Raw genomic sequence first — 17390 nt, 5'->3', positions numbered from 1 at the left:
CTTTTACATTTAAGTCTTTAATCCATCTTGAGTTAATTTTTGTATATTTTGTAAGGAAGGGGTCCAGTTTCAATCTTCGGAAAATGCTGGTTCTCTTTAGTCCCCAAGAACTTTATTATATGTTCAAATGTTCTAAGATCACAGCCTTACAGCCCAGCAAATAACTGGTCTACCTCAAAATGTATGAAGCTAGCAATTTCTGTGGCCCCAGATACTTTTTACAGCACCTGAGCTAACTATTATGCCATTACGCCCTCAAGGTTTTCCTGGAACCACAGTATAACTAATATCCCCACTAAGAGGACTTCAGACCCCTTCAATGACTTTCATTTTTATCATAGAATGCCTCTAAGAAAGGGTAAAGGGGAGAAAAGGAGCCAGGGCATGAGCTGTAGAAGGGACAAAAAAAAGCAAGCATGATTGTCAACATAAACAGGGACAAGGGAAGAAAATATATAATTCCTGCAGAGTCATATAATCCATTTTAAGGAACACTTAGAACAGGAATTTTGTGCTTGATGTGTTACAGATAGAGCTTGGGTATCAACTGTATGACCATCAGTGTACCGCTTCAGTGTTAATATCCTAAAGCCTTAGTTTCTTATCTATAAAATGGATATAATTGGATCTATTACATTGTCTTTGAAAAAAATAATTTAGGCCGGGCGCGGTGGCACAAGCCTGTAATCCCAGCACTTTGGGAGGCCGAGACGGGCGGATCACGAGATCAGGAGATCGAGACCATCCTGGCTAACACGGTGAAACCCCGTCTCTACTAAAAATACAAAAAACTAGCCGGGCGAGGTGGCGGGCGCCTGTAGTCCCAGCTACTCGGGAGGCTGAGGCAGGAGAATGGCACAAACCCGGGAGGCGGAGCTTGCAGTGAGCTGAGATCCGGCCACTGCACTCCAGCCCGGGCTACAGAGCAAAGACTCCGTCTCAAAAAAAAAAAAAAGAAAAAAGAAAAAAATAATTTAATTTTTAAAAATATTTTAGTAGTGTCTCTGATTTTTGTCTTTTTATATCTTCAAAAAAAAATACATGCATCTGAAACCATTTATAGGGGTTGGAGGATTGAGGAATTAATATAGACCACTTTCCCTCTCATGGGTCCAATGTATACTCAAAGTTATATCTGTTATCTTATGAGCTTTGAATTGTATTCAGATATTTACAGATTGAAGAGACTTCAAGAGCATACTCTGGTCTACTAGCCAGTAGGGCAAATAATTATTGTCCCCATGTTCGTAGTCTCTGAAACTTTCTCCAAAAATTCTTTTGAGCTCAAAGTATTGGTACTGACGTAATTTAATTAAGCATGTGTGAAATTCCAGTGTTCCAAAACCTGAAATTGACGTAATTAAAGTGAAATGCAGAATATGCACCTCTGATACCATTCTTTAATGTTACACTCCATCACTCCTGCTTAATATCAAATCACAGGAGGTATTTTTCATCTGTTAATTGCATTTTACACGCCCTTCATCATTGGCCTCGAAGCAATTAAATTTGAGGAAAAAAATTACTGAGGCAAGGAGTAAGATCCAAAATAATCAAGTTCACTGAAGTTGTTTTCACTCAGTGATGTCTCTAGCAGATAAATCACCATTCACAGTTTCATTCTACTCTAGCCATTTCACTCTCAAAAATTCTCCGATTAAAAACTAAAGGTTCTAGAGAGATATTTTTATTTTTAGAATATTTGTGAAAATCCAGGAAAAAAGAAAGCTGCTTATTTCTTTTCTTTTTTTCTTCTTCTTTTTTCTTTTCTTTTTTTTTTTTTTTTTTGTTTGAGAGAGAGTCTTGCTCTTGTCTCCCAGGCTGGAGTATGATGGTGTGATCTCGGCTCACTGCAACCTCTGCCTCCTGGGTTCAAGCAATTCTCCTGCCTCAGCCTCCCGAGTAGCTGGGATTACAGACACGTACCACCATGCTGGGATAATATTTGTATTTTTAGTAGAGACAGGCTTTCACCATGTTGGCCGGGCTGGTCTTGAACTCCTGACCTCATGATTTGCCCACCTCAGCCTCCCAAAGTGCTGGGATTACAGGCGTGAGCCACTGTGCTCGGCCTTAGAAAGCTGATTATTTCTAATACTTTGTTACAGAAATTATTCTTTTGGTAGAACATATGTTATTAAAATACTAAAAATAAAATCAATGATTTGTCAATTTTCATTATCTTTCATCCACTATCTTTCATCCATGGTGTTTTGCTAACCACATAGAATTCTTGGCAGTTTTATGCCTTAAGTATTCACAATAGACTTAGAGTTGATAGTTGACATAGGTAATCTAAGAATCTGAGTTCTCGTCAGTAAAAAATCTCCCTATGATATTTGTGAATATTAGGTCAAATCATATGAAATTGACATTTTTGTAAGTTAAAAATGGTCAAATCTGAGAAATTTCATATAACGTAACCAAATATCTGAAGAGTTCTAAATACAGGTATTTTGGTGTGCCTGGAAATACCTTTGGGTTTTTTCTCCATTAACTTGATGTGAATACATATTTTGGAATTATCTTCTGGTCAAAGTCTCATCTGTTTGCCATTCTCTATTTTTTTCCCTATCCACTTACTCTTTTATCCTTTGAATAGATAGCTTCTATTCCATTGACCCAAAAGAAATTCTTTTCCAAAATTACTGATGTTCATTCAAAAAATTGAACACTGATCACTCTCTCCTTTAAAACCATTCCTTCTTGGTTTCCATGTTACTATGTTACTTGTTTCTTGATTTATCTCTCTAAATGTTTCTCCTCTTCTATTTGCCACCTAAATGAGGGCATTCTATTTGTCTCCATCTTCTATCATTTTTCTTGGCCAATAGACTTATACTGTCACACCAATCTCCTTCACAGTTAGTAAATGAGCTCCCTTTCTGCTCTCTGGCTACCAGAACATTCATACACAACTGTGCTCTTACTTGTTACTGTCACCATCCTCTCTCCTTTCTGTTTACTTAATAAAAAGGCATCCCTCTTCCTCAACTCTTAACCCCTCCTTGTGCTACCACATGCCTTCCCCCTATCCCAGGGACCCTGCTCCACTACAGCATCGCTTCTCCTACACCCTTACGCCTTCCTATAGTTTCTGTCCCCCCAGCATATAAACTTTTCTCCCATGACATAAAGAAAAAATGTCTCATGATTCTATGTCATTTTCTAGTTACGGTTCTATCTTTTTTCATTCATAAACAGTTTAAATATTTTAATTCTTTTTTATCTTCACCTCTTAAAACTTTTATGACCTTTTGGGCACACCCAGAAACAGGCTCTGATTAGAATTTGATGGGAGTAGTTTACTTGGGGGATAATCTTTGCTAGGAGAAAAGGAAGTGAGTCAAGGTAGGAAAAAAGTCAATAGAGAATGTGTTTATCTTAGATTACTATTGTGGTAAACTGGGATTTGAATCTCATTTAGCGTCTTTGGGAAACTGTAGAACATATCTTAAGGGTGCTTTCTCCTTGCAAGAGGAATACTGGGGTACTTACCAATCAACTCACATCTTAAATCACTGTGGGCTGCTCCTGCAGGCATTAACTCTGGCACATCTGACCAACTCCAAGACAAGGCTGGGCTCTTGCTAATGAAAAAGCCCTCATATAAAGTAGCAGGTGCTTTCAGTAGGACACCATTGGCAAGGTTGGAAATAGTGAATGCCAAAGAAATATGGGAGGGGCACCAACTGTGTCTGCTACACCCATTGTAATTAGCTTCCTGCTTTGAGCACTTCACCTTTCTGGTGGAGAGCCAGTGATCTCATAATTGCTACACTTAACGAAATCTCTTTTGTCTTCACCCTCCTTGACCTTTCTCTATGCAGCATTTGGCTTCCAGTCCTTATCTCCCTTGATATTCCCTCTTCCTTGGCTTCTCTTTCTTGTTGCTTCTACCTCTGTAACAGTTTTGCTTCCTTTTCAGCCTTCTCATTTCCAAGTGCTGATGCTTTGCAGGGCTCTGCTTTGGCTTTCTCATTCTATACACAATTCCTGAGACATTCCCGCCAATTTTATGACTCCTCCAACCACCAGCATGATGATGACTTCTGAATCTATATTTCTAGCCTGGACCCCTCTCCTGTAGTCACAGCCTTATATCACATCGCATTCCATGTTTCCATTTCCTATGGTGCCAGAACATCTCAACCAGAATGTCACAAATGTACTCAAACCCACATTCACAAAACAGAGTATTATCTGTCTTTAACACATGTTCTACCTCCTATATTCCTTCTAACAAAATGGATCATCAGCTAACCAGTAACACAATAGAAAATCTGGAAATCATTTCAGCCTTTGTAATTTTCCTCATTCTTCACATTTAACTGATGACCAAGCCTTGTTAATTGTATCTGCTCATATAAACTCTCCAGTTTGTTCACATCTGCTCTTTCTTGTCACACAATCTCTGCTTCACTCGGCCTCTAATCTCACCTTATCACTTGGTAACCTTCACCCTACTGTTAGAATTGTGTTTCAAAAACACGAATCTGACCAAATGCTTACTGGAAAAGTTCAAATTATTTCCCATAATACGAAGAGTCTCTGTGAGCTGGCCCTCATCTGCATTTCCAGCCTTAGACACCATTTCCTCTCCCCACCTACTCTATACCCCAACCACTGTAATTTCCAAATTGTTCCATAAAGTTCCAAATCTCTATAGATTTAATTAAAACTTATGTATAACATGCAGAGTGTCATGTAGTCTAAGAAATTTACAAATATTTTATTATTTAATCCAGATAACAACCCTATGTATGTATTATTATCCTCATTTTATAGATGAGGAAACTGAGGCCCCGAGAGGTTAAGTGATTCAACCAACATTACACATCTAGTAAGTGGCAGAGCCGGGATTCAACTCCAGGCACTCTGGCTCCAGAGTCGTTACTCTTCACCACCCTGCCACAACAAACTGGATTTGTTAATGTCATTTCTCTCTGTCTGGAAAATCCTCATCCTCCCCGCACTTCCAGTAAGGTTTTCTCTATCAAACCTTTCTTGATCCTTCATTTCTTTGGTAGTCTTGATCTCTCTCTCTCCTTTGAACCCCTCTATAGTACAAATACACTTAACGCTTATTTCCATATGTGTCTCCCTTTAGTATACACTCCTTGATAGTCACTCCCTTTTTTGTTCCTATAGTTTTCTCTGACCCTAAAAACCTTTGATCTCCTTTTCTCTCTACACTGATTCTCTTGATGAGATCACCAAGAGATAAACAGTTTCAGGCTGCAAACATCATATGTACAGGACAACTTTTGCATTTGCATTTCCCACTCAGAATTCTCTCCCGAACTCCAGACTCATACAAAACAGGCTTCTCTAACTTCACTGGATTGTCTAATGAGTATTGCACAATTAACATGTTTAAAACTACTCCTAATCCTTACTTCTCACAAACTCCATCTCAGCCTTCTTCATCTTCAGTCAGGTATAACACCATTCTCGTAATTACTCAGGGTAAATAATGTTGGAATCATCTTTTATTCTTTTTTTCTTATGCTCCACAATCAATCTACGAGTTGTGTTTGAAGGGGTGGCCTGCCCCTCCACACCTGTGGGCATTTCTCGTTAGGTGGAACGAGAGACTTGAGAAAAGAAATGAGACACAGAGACAAAGTATAGAGAAAGAAAAAGTGGGCCCAGGGGACCAGCGCTCAGCATACAGAGGACCCACGCCGGCACCGGTCTTTGAGTTCCCTCAGTACTTATTGATCATTATCTTTACCATCTTGGAAAAGGGGAAGTGGCAGGATAATAGGATCATAGTAGGGAGAAGGTCAGCAGAAAGACATATGAATAAAGATCTCTGTGACATGAATAAGTTTAAGGAAAAGTGCTGTGCCTTGATATGCAAATGTGAACATCTCCATAAACCTTTTTAGTGCATTAAAGAGCAGCATTGCTGCTAGCACGTCCCACCTTCAGCCCTAAGGCGCTTTTCTCCTTTGTCAGTAAATAGAACATACAATTGGGTTTTACACCGAGATGTTCCATTGCCCAGGGACGGGCAGGAGACAGCTGCTTTTCTCTATCTCAACTGCCAAGAGGCCTTCTTTCCTCTTGTACTAGTCCTCCTCAGCACAGACCCTTCACGGGTGTCAGGCTGGGGGGCGATCAGGTCTTTCCCTTCCCAGGAGGCTGTATTTCAGACTATCACATGGGGAGAAACCTTGGACAATACCTAGCTTTCCTAGGCAGAGGTCCCTGTGACCTTCCGCATTGTATGTGTCCCTGGGTACTTGAGATTAAGAGAATGGTGATGACTTTTAACCAGCAAGCTGCCTTCAGGCATTTGTTTAACAAAGCACACCCTGCACATCTCCAAATCTGTTAAACCTTGAGTCACCACAGCACATGTCTTTTGCAAAGACAGGGTTGGGGGTAGAGTTACAGATAAACAGCATCTCAAATACAGAACAAAATGGAGTCTCTTATGTCTACTTCTTTCTATATAGACACAGTAACAGTCTGATCTCTCTTTCTTTTCCCCACAGTGTTGGCTCTACTTTCAACATATACCCAGAATACAACCAATGCTGTCCACCTCACTACTATTAACCTGGTCCCAAGCACCATCATTTCTTGTCTGGATTAGCTGGATTAGCCTCTCAACTACCTCTGCTCTTTCCCTTTTAATTATAATTTCCAACAGAAGCCTGGCTGATACTACTAGCACGAAAATCATCTCAGCAGCCTAAAATGCCTACAGGAGCTGGTGTCTGCTACCTGCCTGACATTACGTCCTTCTACTCTACCCTTGCTGCAGAAACACCTGCCTTCTAACCATTCCTCCAGTGCTCCAGGCACGTTCCTACCCTTGGGCCTTTGCACTTAGTGTTCATACTGCTGCTTTCTGCTCTGCCTGGAACATTTGTTTCCCTGATACCTTTGCTTCTTTATCTGCTCTGGTCTTTGTTCTAATGTCACTTTCTCGGTGAGGCCTTCCCTAACTACTTCATTTAAAATTGAAAGTACTGAACCCTAACATTTTCTATCCTACCTTCTGGCTTTCCTTTTCTACATATCACCATCTAATAGCATATATTTTACTTATTAATTTTATTTTTGGTCTACCCCCACTAGGATCTAAGTTTCGTCTAAGTCCCCTGCTCCATTCCCAGCACCAAGCAATGCCTACTGTATAAGTACTCAACAAATGTTGGCGCTTATTATACTCAGCCTGTAACCCAGTGCCTAGAACCCTCAAGTCTTTGATAAATGCTTATTGAACATATCAGTAAATTTGTAATTGAATATATCATCTATCTAAACTATCCTAAGATCTCTATAAAGATAATTCCAGTCTCTATTTCCATTCTAAACCTCTCATCTAAGACTTAAAGTTGCAATGCCAACAGCCTCTTGTTTAGCTTGTCCTAAATGATGTTCTAGCACTTCCAATTCAGTCTAAAATGAAACTCATCTTTTCCAAACTCAATTAGTTTTCCTCCCAAACTCAATTAGCTTTCTGATTCTTTTATTAATATTCAAGATACCATCTCTCTTTCATCAGCCATTTTTGTTTCACTGATCTCTGTATCCAAACAATGATCAAACTCTAAGATTCCACCTATACGATGTTTCTCTAGTTTGTTTTTCTTTCATTCACACTGATAATGCCTTCATTAGACTTCAACTACCTCTTTTAATCTGTCAATTCAATCAGTCATTCGGTTCTCCATCCATCTCTTCCTACATCTGCAAACATTACTGAGTACTCACTGCCCTGGGTACTCTGCCTAGTATTGTGCAGAATGTGCCAGGAAATGGTTTCTTTGATCAGAAGAAATGTCAGTTGGTAGGCCAAATTGATACAGTATATTCTGTTTCAATCCTTTAACTATATTATTGACATTAGTTTGTGTGACTGGAAAAGCAAAGCCAAGTCCTGAATCCATGCCAGTCAAAACCCATTTAAATCTTCCCGGTGCTAATGGCAGCAGCCTAATATAGTCTACTTGCCATCTGTGTGCTGGTTCTTCACCTCTGGGAATATGTTCCATTGCATTTTGTAAACATTGTCTCTCCTGCTGACAAATTGGACAATTATGGCTAACGGTTTGTATTCCTTCTGGTGCTACCAGTAAGGGACATCATTCAGCTCAGCATTACATGGCTTGCTTCTTCCTATCATATCACATACCCAAATAGCCACTTCTAGCAAATGCCCTGAAGCATCTACCTGTTGGTCTCAGTTTCTCTTAGATCCTGGAAAGGGATTGTTCTGTCTTATTAGATTGATTCTCATGATTATGTTAACACCCCCTCTCCCCAAAACCTTACATTTAATGAGAAAAGAATCTGTGTTTTCATAAGCTCTGGTAGCTTCAACCTCATTTGAACATGTAAGGAAGCCTGTGAATATTGACAGTAATCAAATCTAATTGCTTACAGGTGTCAGTCATTTTGAACATATAGCTGTTTTGGCATTGGAAAGGACTGTATCGAACATGGACAGTAGAAACTATAAATCCAAACAATAACATTTTACTCAAGGATGAGTCATGAAGCTATTCCTTCACTAATTCAGCCAGTGTGAAAATGCCCCATCCTGAAGGATTAATATTATAACACTAGCTCCCTCTGTTGCTCATTTCAGAAATGACATGGCATTTGGAGCTATTTTGTGCAGCCATGAAAATAGACGTCCCCAAAAGTAACATATTAAACTATATTAAATCAGTGGAGACACATTTTAAATTTTATGTCTTTAAAACTACCACACTGAAGATACAAGGGAAAAATAAATAATGTGACATTTAGTGGCAATTTCATACAGTGTCTCCTTCCCTTTTGATTATTATGATCAACCAACATAATATTGTGTTTAGGAGAATCAGTGATAATGGAATGTAACATGAACATATAATTTCAGGCTCTCTGAAGACAGTGGTTGTCAAGTTTCAGTTAGCATAAGGATAATGTGGACAGTTAGCATAATGGATAATGTAGCATAAGGATAAGTGGCTCTCAAGCTTTGCCATGCATCAGAATTACCTTGGGGGTCTCAATAAGGCATGGATTGCTGGATCCCATCCACAGAGTTTCTGAACCAGTAGGTCTGTGTTGGAGCTGAGAAGGTACATTCCTCGTACTCTAGAACCTCTATTCTGGAGCATTTCGACTCCAATCTGATCTGCAAGATGGCAGCATGAGCTTCACCTGGGAATCTATAAAGACATAGACTCTTAGGCCTATTCCAGATTTTACTGAATCAGAGTCATCTGTTTAAAATCATTCCCAGGTGATTTGTATCCACAATACAGCTTGAGAGGCATTTGCTTAGAGAAGGGGTGCAAACTTTTTGGTAAAAGGCCAAACAATAAATAGTTTAAGTTTTACAGGCTGTATCATCTCTGTCACAAATACTCAACTCTGCCATTGTAGCTCAAAAGCAGACATAGACTGTGAGTGTATTCCAATAAAACTTTATTTACAAAAACAGGGAGTGGGCCGTTTTTCCTCCTCTGGCTTCTGGCTTAGACTGTGTGTGTTTATGTGTAGTTTCATTTTAACCTTGCTTCACCCCCCTTAGTCTCTGCTTCAGCAGTTCTGGAGTTGAACCTATCCTTTGTATTTTTATTTATTTATTTTTATTTATTTATTTATTTATTTATTTATTTTTGAGACGGAGTCTCGCTCTGTCCCCCAGGCTGGAATGCAGTGGCGCGATCTCGGCTCACTGCAAGCTCCGCCTCCTGGGTTCACGCCATTCTCCTGCCTCAGCCTCCTGAGTAGCTGGGACTACAGGCGCCTGCCACCACGCCCGGCTAATTTTTTGTATTTTTAGTAGAGACGGGGTTTCACCGTGGTCTCGATCTCCTGACCTTGCGATCCGCCCGCCTCGGCCTCCCAAAGTGCTAGGATTACAGGCGTGAGCCACCGCGCCTGGCCCCCTTTGTATTTTTAACAAGCATCCTGGAAAAATTTGATTCAGGTGGTCAGCAAACCACGCTGTGAGAAACAATTTAAGCCATTGTTTTGCTTGGCAATATCTAATTGTTTTATTATTTATATTTTTCTGCTACATGACTCATAAAAAGAAAAAATTAAAATCTTTGATCTATTCTTCTTTTCAATAACACCTTCCATGTTCTTCCAAAGGTTTTCCACTCTCACCTTGGGCTGATACTAATGTTTGTGTTTTTCCTCAACAGAAAAATTGAGTGCCACAACGAAACTTGGCTCCCGTAAGGAAAAAGGACAAATTGCATACACATTTAAGCCGAAAACTCATTACCGAAGAAAATTAGAAGCAATGAGAACTGCAAATCTTTCTTCTTTATTGCTTCTCTAATTTTTTCGAAACAAAGCTCAACTACTCTAACGAAACTATTCAGGGAATAGTTTTATGATTAAAGAAAAAAAGTGTTGTGCATTTACTTTCTCTTAGTTCTATATTATGCAGATAGAGTAAGAGAGAGAAAACAAAGGCAGCTGTGAAATGAACTTTTTTCTCATTCTCTAAATGGCTAGTTGTTCCTTTTGTAAAAGTAAGATTTGAATTTACCTTTTCATCCCAATCTCTCAGTCCCTTTCACCAACTCTCCTTTCCTGCAAAGGCACTAGTTCTAAAATAAGTCAATGAATTTTTCTGCTGCCATTCTTTTAATTTACCTTTAAAAAGTTCTGGGAAACAATATATGGAAAGAAATTTAATTGCTAGTGAACAGAGATGAAAATTATAAATGTTACGTTTTAAATATATTGTTTAATGGCCGGGCGCGGTGGCTCAAGCCTGTAATCCCAGCACTTTGGGAGGCCGAGACGGGCGGATCACGAGGTCAGGAGATCAAGACCATCCTGGCTAACACGGTGGAACCCCGTCTCTACTAAAAATACAAAAAACTAGCCGGGCGAGGTGGCGGGCGCCTGTAGTCCCAGCTACTCGGGAGGCTGAGGCAGGAGAATGACGTAAACCCAGGAGGCGGAGCTTGCAGTGAGCTGAGATCTGGCCACTGCACTCCAGCCTGGGCGACAGAGTGAGACTCCGCCTCAAAAAAAAAAAAAAAAAAAATATATATATATATATATATATATATATATAGTCTAAAAATGTATTTTTTTTAAAGTGTGTAAAAACGATACCTAAATTTTTCTTAGCCATATTTCCCACTTTCTTTAAAGAGTAGTTTTAAATTGTGAGGTTCTTGGGGTATTTTTATCATTTTTTTAAAAACAATTCATTCCTAATAATTAAAACAATACTGCTTATTATTAAACTTTAGAAAAGACAGATAAACAACAAAGGAAATCATACATAACACCATTACATATAAAACTTTACTAAGTGTAAACATAATTTGAGGTGAAATTCATGTTGAATTTACCATTTTTTAAGTGAACAGAATTCGTTAGTGTTTAGTATATTTACAATGTTGTGTAACCACCACCTCTATTTAGTTCCAAAACATTTCCATAACTCCAAGTAAAGCTCTTACTCTTTGAGCAGTTCATCCCCATTTCTCCTTCCCACAGCCCAACAGCCACCAATCTGTGTTCCGTCTCTATAGGTTTATCTAATCCGGATATTGTATAAAAATGGAATCATGTATGTGATTTTATGTGTCTTGCTTCTTTCACTTAGCATGTTTTTTAAGGTTCATCCACATTATAGTGTACATCAGTATGTATGAATGATCCTTTACATGAGTGAATAATATTCTGTTATATGGATATACCACAATTTGTTGATCCATTCTGCTGTTGGACATTTGGCTGTTTCTACCCTTTGGCTATTGTGAATAGTGCTGCTATGATATTGTGTACATGCACTTGTTTGAGTACGTTTTCAATTATTTCTGTGTACAGTTGACTCTTGAACAACACAAGGGTTAGAAGCACTGACCTCCTGTACAGTTTGAAATCTACATATAACTTTATTGACACCCCAAAAGTTAACTACTAATGGCCTACTGTTGACTAGAAGCCTTACCAATAGCATACACAGTCAAAATAACACATATTTTGTATATGTATTATATACTATTCTTTTTTTTTTTTTTTTGAGACGGAGTCTCGCTTTGTCACCCAGGCTGGAGTGCAGTGGCGCGATCTCGGCTCACTGCAAGCTCCGCCTCCCGGGTTCACGCCATTCTCCTACCTCAGCCTCCCGAGTAGCTGGGACTACGGGCGCCCGCCACCTCGCCCAGCTAGTTTTTTGTATTTTTTAGTAGAGACGGGGTTTCACCGTGTTAGCCAGGATGGTCTCGATCTCCCGACCGCGTGATCCGCCCGTCTCGGCCTCCCAAAGTGCTGGGATTACAGGCTTGAGCCACCGCGCCCGGCCTATGTATTATATACTATTCTTAAAGAATGCTAAAAAAAAAAAGAATAAAATCTTATTAAGAAAATCATAAGGAAGAGAAAATATATTTCCTATTCATTGAGAGAAAGTAGATCATCATAAAGGTTTTCATCCTTGTTTTTACACTGAGTAAGCTGAGGAGGAGGAAGAAGATGAGGTGCTGGTCTTTCTATCCCAGAGGTGGCAGAGGTGGAAGAGGTGGGAGGCAAGGCATGAAAGGAAGTCACATTCAGTATAACTTTACAAAAATACCTCAAAATTTCTGTCTGACTTTTTTGCTTTTTCATTTTAATAAAAGTGTTTCTATATGGTACCAATCCTCTCCCACTGTTTCCTTTAGTTTCAGTGACCATATCATAGAAGTGTGCTTCTATGATATGCTGTAAGAGAAGTCAAAAGCAATCTTAAATAACTGGAAATCTTCTACTGGATTGTCTAATGTCCATTTGTTTTCTGGCACTGCTTCTTCTATGTCTTCTTCCTTATCACCTGGCACTGGCTCAGAAGCACTCATCTCCATCAAGTTATCTTCTGTTCATTCCTCCGGTGTGGTGTCTATTAGCTTTTGAATTTCTCCAAGATCCATATCCTGAAACCTTTCACCCTCTATATATTTTTGTCATATCCACAATCTCTTTCATGATTTCCTTCATTGGCTCTGTTATAAATCCTATGAAGCAATGCACAATATTGGTACCCAGCTTTCTCCAGCAGGATTTTATTGTTTTGGGCTTGATGGCTTTCATGGCTTTTTCTATAACATAATGGCATATGAATGGTGTAATTCTTTCAGACTTTCATGATATTTTTTCTACTGGGGTTATTTTCCATAGTGTTGACAATGCTTTCCTTAAGAGTACCATGCATAATGAATCGTAAAGATCTTTATGACCTCTGGATTTAGAGGCCGAATTAGAGATGTTGTGTTTGGGGGCAAGTAGACCACTTTGACTCCGTTGACATTGAACTCATGGGGTTCTGGGTGGCCAAGGACATTGTACAATATCAAAATATCTTTAAAAGGCATCTCTTGCTCGCCAGATACTTCCTGACTTCAGAGACAAAGCATTGGTGGAACTAAAGCAGAAAAAGAGTTCTTCTCATTGTTGAGGCTTTCTTGTTGCACAATCAAAAGACTGTTAACTTGTGTTTATCCTTTTCCTTCAAGGCTCAGGGGTTAGCAGCTTTATAGATAAAGGCAGTCCTGATCATAAACCTGACTGCATTTGCACAAAACAGTAGAGTTAGCCCATCCCTTCCTGCCTTAAATGTGGGTGCTCACTTCTCTTCTTTACTAATAAATATCCTAGGTAGAATTTTTTTTCCAGAATAGGGCACTTTCATCTGCATCCAAAACCTGTTTAGGCAGATATTCTTCTCCTCAACGATTTTCTTAATGCATCTGAGAACTTGTCTGCTGCCTCTTAGTCAGCAGAAGCTTCTTCTCCTGTTGCTTGACGTTTTTTAAGCCAAATATCTTTCTAAAATTATCAAGCCATCCTTTGCTGGCATTAAATTCTCCAGCTTTAGATACTTCACCTTTCTTTTGCTTTAAGTTTTCATATAATGATTTCACTTTTTCTGAAGTCATATTACAGTCTATAGGTAGGCCTTTCTTGTAACAATCCTGCACCTACAGAAAAGCTGCATTTTCAATACACGATAACAAGATACTTTGAAACAAAATGCAAAGTTTTCTTGCCTGCTGGCATGGCTGCACTGAGAGCTTCACAAATCTCCTTTTCTTCTTTTCTTTTTACAATGGTCCTGATGCTGGATTCATTTATTATGGTGGACAATCACAGCTGCAGACCTCAATCTAGGGTACATATCAAGTTACTCAACTGTTTCTTGTAATGTCATGACTTTGCTTCTTGGGAGCACTTCCAGCACCACTGGTGGCACTTTGAATGGATCTTACAGTGTGTTTATGCTGTTGCACTAAACCTGAAAAATATGTGAGAACTATGAGAAATCACTTTTTACTATGATACACAATTTACTACAGAGACCAACTGCTCACGCAGAGATGATTAGCATCACACATCGTTGTAAAGAGATACTCATAGCACTTGAACTCACTGCAACAGCAACAGGAGTTGGCTATAAAATTATTACAATAGTGCAGTATATACTGCAGTTAATTTTATGTAGTTATGATTTCATACCGCATCTTTACATTTGTTTTACATCTTTACATTTCTTTTGACTTCAGATGGCACCATGTATGGTATGTGTTTGTGTCTGTACATTTTGATAAATGTTAACTTTCTATGATAGATTAGTGTACATTTTAAGAAAGTAAATGATAGGCTAGTATCTACATATATTTTATGCATTCATGATATACCTAACCTTTTTCTTATTTTTAAAAACTTTCTAGGCTACATGGTTTATCTGCAAATTTTTTCAAATTGTTGCAAATTTCCAAAGAAATTTTCAATATATTTATTGAAAAAAATCTACATATAAATGGACCTATGCAGTTTAATCCCGTATTATTTAAGGGTCAACTGTATATACCTAGCAGTGAAATTATAGGGTCATATGGTAATTCTATACTTAACTTTTTGAGAAACTGCCACTGTTTTCCACATGCCTGGGCCATTTTCCATTTCCACCAGCAATGTACAAGGCTTCCAATTTCTCTGCATCCTTGCCAGCATTTGTTATTTTTCACTTTTGTATCATAGCCATCCCTGTGGGTGTAAAGAGGTACTTAATTGTGATTTTGATTTGCATTTCCTTCATGACTACTGATGTTGAACATCATTGCATGTGCTTGTAAGCCACTTGTATATCTTCTTTGGAGAAATGTCTGTACAAGTCCTTTGTCCATTTTGTAATTTGATTGTTGAATTATAGTTTCTTTATGTATTCTGGATGTTAGATCATTATCAGATATACGATTTGCAAATACTTTCTCACATTCTGTAGGTTGTCTTTTTACTCTCTTGATTATGTTTTTTGATGCATAAAAGTTTTGGATGTTGATGAAATCCAATTTATTAATTTTTTTCTTTTGTTATATATGCTTTGGGGGGTCACATATAAGAATTCATTGCCCAATCACCGTCATGAAAATTTATCCCTATTGTTTTCTAGGAGTTTTATAATTTTAGTTTTCATGTTTAGGTTGTTGATTTATTTTGAGGTAGTTTTTATATATAGTATGAGATAAGGGTCCAAATTCATTCTTTTGCATGTGTCTGTTTAGTTATCTGAGCATCATTTTTGAAGAAACGATTGTTTCCCCCACTGAATGGTCTTGGCATCTTTGTCAAAAAAATGGCCATGGACGGATGGTTTTATTTCTGGACTCTCAATTCTATTCCATTGGTCTATACAGTAGTCCCCAGTTAGTCACAGAGGATATGTTCCAAGACCCCCAGTGGGTGCTTGAAACTGCAGAAAGTAGCATACCCTATACATACTGTGTTTTTTCATATATGTATATAATGTTTTTTCAGTGAACATGTATACCCAAAGTTTAATTTATAATTAAGCTCTGTAAGAGATTAACAACAACAATTAATAATAAAATAGAACAATTATACCATACTCAGAATGGCACACAATTTAAAACTTATAAATTTTTCATTTCTGGAATTTTCCATTTAACATTTTCAGGCCATGATTGACATTGACTGCGGGTAACTTGAACTGCAGAGAGCAAAACTGCACGTAAGGGGAGACTGCTGTATGTCTATCTATATATTTAAACTTATGTAAGTACCACACTGCTTTGATTGCTATATCTTTATAGTAAGTTTTTAATTTGGGAAGTATGAATCCCTCCAACTTTTCTTTTCAAGATGTTTTGCTATTTGAGACCCCTTGCAATTACATATAAATTCAAGGATCCACTTTTTCACTTCTGCAAAAAATGCCATTGGAATTATGATAATAATTGCATTGAATCTATGGATTGCTTTAAGTATTAATAGTATTAAGCCTTCCAATTACCGGGCGCGGTGGCTCAAGCCTGTAATCCCAGCACTTTGGGAGGCCGAGACGGGCGGATCACGAGTTCAGGGGATCGAGACCATCCTGGCTGACACAGTGAAACCCCGTCTCTACTAAAAAATACAAAAACTAGCCGGGCGAGGTGGTGGGCGCCTGTAGTCCCTGCTGCTCGGGAGGCTGAGGCAGGAGAATGGCGTAAACCCGGGAGGCGGAGCTTGCAGTGAGCTGAGATCCGGGCACTGCACTCCAGCCTGGGCGACAGAGCAAAACTCTGTCTCAAAAAAAAAAAAAAAAAGCCTTCCAATTTCGGAACACAGAATGTCTCTCCATTTAATTAGGTCTTCTTTAATTTTTTCCAACAATATTTTGACATTTTCAGGAGAGTATCTGTTTAAATTTCTACAGATAAAAGACCTCAGGTCAAAGGTAGATAAAATTCCAAATATATCACCAAATTTTCCCTTGGAAAGGTTTGCCAACTTACCCTTCCATTCAGTCTTTTTAATGTAAGGAGTAGAAAATGGTATTTCATTACTATGATTTTCACTTCTTTGATTCTTGGTGGTGTTGATACTTTTTCATGAGCTTATTGGTCGTTTATAATCCTAAATCAGGAGCATTTACTTGTAAACAAATCTCAGTAATGATGGAATTTTGAAACTGAATTCATAGAACTTATAAACCTGGTTGTCATAAACCAATGTGAATGCAAATGAGGACAGTATTATTGTTATTGTTTCATTAGTGGTATTAAAGCTATCTCACATAATATTCTTACTTACATACCATAAAGCATATTAATTTCAAAGTCCTTCATTTTAATTTTGTAGAAAATTAGTAAATCAGAATATTTAGGAAGATGTAATAGTTTGTTTTGTCTTTTACTCTATGTTTTTCCTGGAACCATTATTCCATATATAAACAGTACTACTTCAGCAACTAAACATGAATAAATTTCTTTGGTACTGGTGTACCTTATGCTCCTACTTAAACTGGCACTGCAATTGATTTTTAGAGCTGAAAAGAACCTTAGAGACTACTTAGTGTGCTCTCTAATTTTATGGATAAGGAATCTGAGGCCCAGAGAGGTGATGTAGTTTAACAG

The sequence above is a fragment of the Theropithecus gelada genome, chromosome 8 (assembly GCF_003255815.1).
Source record: "Theropithecus gelada isolate Dixy chromosome 8, Tgel_1.0, whole genome shotgun sequence".
NCBI lineage: Eukaryota > Metazoa > Chordata > Mammalia > Primates > Cercopithecidae > Theropithecus > Theropithecus gelada.
The sequence above is the reverse complement of the archived record's forward strand: the minus strand, read 5'-3'. Positions refer to the sequence as shown.